This window comes from Callithrix jacchus, chromosome 6, assembly GCF_049354715.1.
Source record: "Callithrix jacchus isolate 240 chromosome 6, calJac240_pri, whole genome shotgun sequence".
Lineage (NCBI taxonomy): Eukaryota > Metazoa > Chordata > Mammalia > Primates > Cebidae > Callithrix > Callithrix jacchus.
The window spans coordinates 30,357,146-30,363,776 of NC_133507.1; the positions used below are offsets into that span (position 1 = coordinate 30,357,146).

The following is a 6,631-nucleotide window of genomic DNA, read 5'->3' on the forward strand; positions in this document are numbered from 1 at the left end:
TCCAGCTGGAGCCAGACTTTCTGGGAGTGGAGCCCAGTGATCTGACTTCACAGGCTCCCCAGGTGATTGTGATGAACTTTACAAACCTCTGTACTTGCTTGTGAAGAGACCACGAGAAAGGGAAGCAGCTGGAGGGATGGATGATTTGAAGGATGATTTGTATGGCTGCTGTTTTAATGTAGAAAATACTTCAGCTTTTTCATTTTTACTTTTTAAATGAAAGACAGTATTCATATAGAAAAGTACACGTCATCAGTGCCCAGCTTGACACATTTTCACACTCAGGACACTCCTGTAACCAATGCTCAGATGAAGAAACAATATTTTGACTGGGTGAGGTGTCTCACGCCTGGAATCCCAGCACTTTGGGAGGCTGAGATGGGTGGATCACCTGAGGTCAGGAATTCGAGACCAGCCTGGCCAACATGGTGAAGCCCTGTCTCTACTAAAAATACAAAAAATTAGCCAGGCGTGGTGATGCACAACTGCAATCCCAGCTACTCAGAAGGCTGAGGCAAGAGAATTGCTTGCATACCTGGGAGGTAGAGGTTGCAGTGAGCTGAGATTGTACCATTGCACTCCAGCCTGGGCAACAAAAATGAAAACTCTGTCTCAAAAAAAAAAAAAAAGAAAGAACATCTCCAGCATCCCAGAAGCCCTCTCGTCCCTACTTCTAAGGGCAGACTCGTTTTGCCTGTTTGTATACTTTATGTAAATGAAAGCATATTGCGTGTGCTGTCTCAGGCCTGGCTGGTTTCCCTCGTCCTTACGTTTGTCAGACCTGTGTATGTTATTTGAATATGATTGTAGATCGCACGTTCTCATTGCTGCAGAATGGTCCATTGTGACTTACATCACTCATTCTACCGATCATGGATGTTTGACGCTTTCCAATTGGAGGCATTACAAGTAGCGCTATTTTGCAACAGGTCCTTGATGGGAATCCCAGAAGGAACTTGGCAATGCTTGGTTTCCAGGCTGTGGCCTCCTGAAGCAGAGTCGCATAACATGCCAGGGAGTTCTCTTATGAACCAAGTTCCTCCCCAGAGAAACCCAGACCTGGAGTAGCCACAGGCTGAGCCTTGACTCTGGCCAGAGACCAGATACCCCAACACCAGAACCTAGTCACGTGCTGACCCAAGCATGTGGGACCCCCGACCCAAGTTGCCATGCCACTGTAGCTCTAATTCAAGCCCACAGTTTCTAGACTAGAGTCCTGGGTGAGGTCCATGGGCTACATACCCCCAAGGGAAAAGGGGGGTGTCCAGCAGGTGCCTTAGTGTCAAGGTTGTGGCCTTAGGGATGGGCTCCTCCTCACTGAGCTGGGATCCCTTATAGGCAGTCACACTGGAAGCCGTGTCGCAAAAACTCCTTGGGCCTTGTGTCCTAATGGGGCAGGCTAACATGCAGGCTCCTTGGCCCCGTGCCCTGCCCAGACCTGTTCTGGATTCCACCCCACCCTTCCCCAAGGTCGCTGCCACCTCCCACCTGCAAGGCTTAGGCAGGGCCTCTGAGACATGGCCAGGAAGGCTGGCAGGCAGGAGGGCTGGGGCAACCACTGGGGGCCATGGAGGGGACAGCAGAGCCTGTAGTCTATCAGAAGCTGTTGTTCTGGGAGCCAAGCTTGGAGTTGGAGGAGGAAGAAGAGGAGGAGAAAGAGGAGACATAAGAGGCACTGGTTCCCAACCCCTGGAGGCCCCAGGACTCTTCTGGGTAAGTAAGGGAAGGGTCTGGGGGCCAGCCTCCCCAGGCTTAAGGTTTGCAAGTCCCTCTCTCTGGAGCCCCTCAGGGGGACAGGGTGACTCCCTGCTGTGCTTAGCTCCAGACACTGTCCCATCAACTTGGGGAAAACGTAGGCTGCAGCCCCAGACTTGGCCTTACCCAGTCACAGGTCTGTGCATCTGGAAAGACATCAGTACCAAGCCAGCCTCTGCTTGGTACCATCTGCTGCTCTGTCAAAGGTCCCCAGCCCCCAATCCCTGGTACAGGAGGCACCTGCTGGGCAAGTTGGGGCCTGGCTACACCTGGCAGCACCTGCCCCCATCCGCTTCTCTCCCGCCTGCCACACCCCATTAGGCCTTCCTCCCACCTGATTCGACTCTGCCTTTCCAGTCTCCCCTCCAGAGGCTCCCGCCCTAGCTAGCCTCAGTTTCCCCAATTCTTTCACAGCTCCATGTCTTTGCCCAAGCTGTGCTCACTGTGAAGAAGCCCTTTTCTCCTTGGCAGACTTGTACTCCTCTTGCTAAATCAAACCTTTTTCTGTTTTTTTAAACAGAGTGTCACTCTGTTGCCCAGGGTGGAATGCAGTGGTTCAATCTCCACTCACTGCAACCTCCACCTCCTGTGTTCAAGCAATTCTCTTGCCTCAGCTTCCCAAGTAGCTGGGACTACAGGTGCATGCCACCGTGCCCAGCTAATGTTTTTGTATTTTTAGTAGAGATGGGGTTTCACCATGTTAGCCAGGATGGTCTCAATCTCCTGACCTCGTGATCTGCCCGTTTCAGCCTCCCAAAATGCTAGGATTACAGGTGTGAGCCACCATGCCCAGCGCTAAATCAAACCTTCTGGAAAACATCCCCTGGGGACTCTCAGGGTTCCTGGGCATCCCTCTGTCCCAGCCACAGCTCAGGACACCCCTCTTCAGGAACAAGGCTGGTGGGCTGCCCAGAACCTGGGCCCGTCTAGTGGCCGCCCTGCTGCTGCTGGCTGTGGGCTGCTTCCTGGCCATGTGGCAGCTCCAGCATCAAGGCAGTGCCACAGATAGCCTGGGCTCCACGGCCCCTCCACCCAGCGGACACTCCCATGGCCCTGGCGTTTACCATCATGGTGCCATCATCAGCCCTTCAGGTCAGTCAGGCTGGCAGCGGCTTGGGGGAGGGAGGGTCAGGGGTCACTGGGCCCAGTCCCTCCTGCTGTATTACAGTCCCTTCCTTGCTGCAGCCATGTGCTCCCACCTAGGCCAGGAGGTGCTTGTTGCTGGGGGCAATGTCGTGGATGCCGGCGTGGGTGCCGCTTTGTGCCTGGCAGTGGTGCATCCTCATGCCACAGGGCTAGGTCAGTGACCCGGGATCCTGGAACACAATCCCAACCCACAGCCTAATCAGTGACCTGGGCCTCATGGAGTCAGTAGCCCTGACCTCAAGGCTGCTCAATGAGCAGGACCCGGGGTTTGGGCAGCAGTCCCCATCCCTTGAGCCAGGTCTGCATCACCTTGACCTCAGGTGTGGTCAGTAACTCCTGGGATCTTGACTGAAACAAGTAAGCGGCCCTTGACCCACGTCTGCTGAGTGACCCTCTGTCTCCTGCAGGTGCCATGTTTTGGGGCCTCTTCCACAATAGCTCCTCGGGCAATTCCACGGCCCTGACATCAGGCTCAGCACAGACCCTGGCCCCCGGAGTGGCGCTGCTCGTGGCTCTGCCCACCCTGCACCTGCTGCATGCATGCTTTGGCCGCCTGCCCTGGCCACGCCTGCTAGTCGGCCCTACCACACTGGCTCAGGAGGGCCTTTCTGGTGGACCAGCCCCTGGCAGCTCAGGGAACAGGTCTCTGTCCACTGCTTTGCCATCCTGATGGGATGCCCTTGGGTGCTGGAGCCCAAGCCACCAACCCAGAGCTGGCAGCCAGGCTTCACGGGGCAGCCCTCGCTCCCACCTCAGACTTTTCCAGGGACTCACTACTGAGTCTGCTGGCAGGAGACCTGGGGGTGGAGGTGCCCTTGGCTGAGCCCAGGCCTACTTTGGAACCAGCGCAGCAGCTACCCATGGCCCAGGGCATCCTGTTCACCACTTCCAGTCCCTCAGCTGGCCCAAAGCTGCTGGCACTGCTAGAGGCAGCCCTAGGGTCTGGGGCACCCAGCACTGACCCCTGCCCACCAGTCTTGCAAACTGCTGTGAGCCCCAAGAGCAGAAACCTGGCCACCATGGACAGCAGCGGCTTTGTGTTCTTTCTCACCTCCTCACTCAACAGCTCCCTTGGTTCTGCACACCTGTTGCCAGGCATGGGGGTTCTGCTCAGCAACATGACGGCCAAGTCTACTGCTAGTGCCTGGGCCTGCCCCCTCATCCTCTGGGGCAGTCTGGATGACACAGAGGCCAATGTGTTCGGGCTAGTGGCTTCAGGGACCCCTTATATGGCCAGAGCCATGACTCACACCATACTCAGCCATCTGGCAGAGCCCCAAACCCAGGCCCAGCACCAGCACCAGGGCCAGCAAGAACCAACAGAGCAGCCCAGCACTTGTGGTCAAGGTATCCTGCTCCAGGTGGCAGCCTAGGCAGAGCACATGCATGTCTCCCGTGTCCCCCATGGCTGCTGTCCCTACCAGGGGATCTAACAGGATCAGGGTGGGTCTGGCACAAGGCAGAGTTATCTGAAGCCTGGGGCAGGAGTAGAGCAGACCCAGCAGGAATGGAGTGTACCCCAGCTCACACCTGTCATCTCAAGCACTTTGGGTGGTCAAGGCAGGATGATTCCTTGAGGCCAGGAGTTTGAAACCAGCCTAGACAGCATAGCAAGATCTCGTCTGTACCAAAAAGTTTTAAATTTGCCAGGTAAGGTGGCAGATGCCTGTTGTCCCAGCTACCTGGGAGGCTGAGGCAGGAAGTTTGCGTGAGCCGGGAGTTCAAGGCTGCAGGAAGCTAGGGTTACACCATTGCACTCCAGCCTGGAAAACACAGTGGGACCCTGTCTTTTGAAATAATAATAATAATAATAATAATAATAATGGCTGGGTGTGGTGGCTCATGCCTGTAATCACAGCACTTTGGGAGGCCTAGGCAGGAGATCACCTGAGGCTAGGAATTTGAGACCAGCCTGGGCAATATGGCAAAACCCCATCTCTACTAAAAATATAAAAAAATTAGCTGGGTGTGGTGGTGCACACCTGTAATCCTAGCTAGTTGGGAGGCTGAGGCAGGAGAATTGCTTGAACCTGGGAGGTGGAGGTTGCAGTGAGCCAAGAGCACACCACTGCACTTCAGTCAGGGCAGCAAGAGTGAAGCCTCATTAAAAAAAGTGTGCATCTATTATCTGCTCCCTACTGGCTCAGGCCCCCAACCTCTGGCTTTTTCCATTAGCTAGATTTGAGTTGCGGGATCCAGAGCTAGCACAATCATTCTTCAAACCACCCACACTGAGGGAATTGCTGGCTCCTTTGCCAGCTAAGGAACATGACGGTGATGAGGAAAAAGCAACAGGGCCTGGGGCGAGCACTGAGTTCAGATCCAGCTTTTGGTAGGACAGCAGAAAGAGTGCAGAGCCTCTGCCTCGGCAAGCACTGGGCCCAGGGAGCAGGGCAGGCAGAGCCCAGGGTACTGCTGGCATCCCGTCCTTCCCTTCAGGGCACCCTCTACCCATCTTCCTCAACCAGACTGATACGAAATAAAGATCAAGTCTCCCAGGGGCCAAGAGCCATTCCTGCTTCTTGGTTAATTTCCCATCAGCCTTGAAGCAACTGGAGTTGGGGCTTCCCTGATGGGCAGCACAGGTGACCAGTAAACAGAAAGGGGAGAGCCTGGGTTGGTATCTTTCAGCTTCCACCCCCGCTCTGCTCACCTCCTGCCTCCTGGGGTACTAGATGTGAGAGGTAAATGTTTTAACCTCACTTTCTAGAACAGACAGCAAAGCAGGGAAGCAGTTGAGAGAGTGAGTTGGAGTTGAATGGGTGGAAATTCAAGGTGAAGGGTAGCCCTTACCTCCTCACAGGGTTTGGTCCTCTCTGGACCACAGCCTTCTAAAAACAGCTTCTCAAACCAGGAAGCAAGGGTGACCAGCAGCTCTTCCCTTCCCTGCCATTGTAAAAGGCTCCTCTGATTTAATAGACCCTTTGATCCCACCACCTCCACCTCCCACTCCCAAGAAAATTCTTCTCCAGCTCAGTTATGGCACCAAAATGTACTCAGTTATTTTAGTCCCAAACCTGGCATCCTCCTCACTTCCTCTCCCCCCACATCCAATCCATCACCTACCCCACCTGCTCCACATCAGTCCAAATCTGACCTGTTCTCATTTCCCTGGGTCCAGTCCACCACTGTCTCTAACTGGTCTTCCTGTTCTTCCACTTGTGCGGACCTACAATCCATCATTCCCCACACAGCATCCAGCATCACCTGGTGAGAATTTAAATCGGATCCAGGCCTGCCCCTGCATTAAACTCACCAATGACTTATACCACACTCTGAGTGAAATCCTAGCCTGGGGTCCTATGCAACCTTGCTTCTCTGAGCCAGCTGGCAGCCTCAGCCCCTGCAGCCCTGGGCCTTTGCAGTTGCAAGGATTGGGATTTCCTCCCCTTAGATCCTTGCAGGAGTGTGGGGGAGGGCTTCTTGTCACTCACCTCTCAGCCCAAATGCCAGCCACTTCCTCACAGAGGCCTTCCCTGACCGACCCCTCAAATCATTACCATAGACTCTGTTGAATGATAATTAGCGGCTGGTGGAAATAGATGCTCAGTGCTGCAAAGAAAAATTGGCACTGAAACAAAGGATCTTTTAGCAACACAATTTTTACTTCCTGGGCTACAGAAAGTAGCCACAAGAATATGAAAATAAAAGAAAGCAGACATATTTATTTCTCATTCCTGGATGCTCATTCACCACACTTACAGGGGGAAGAGCAGGTAGAATGAGGTAA

The 6,631-nt window shown here is 54.1% G+C and overlaps 1 pseudogene; it reads left to right on the forward strand.

Annotated features, from left to right (window-relative positions):
• The first annotated feature begins 1,503 nt into the window (after positions 1-1,503).
• LOC100403436 (glutathione hydrolase 6-like) lies at positions 1,504-4,334 on the forward strand (annotated as a pseudogene).
• The last annotated feature ends 2,297 nt before the right edge of the window (positions 4,335-6,631 follow it).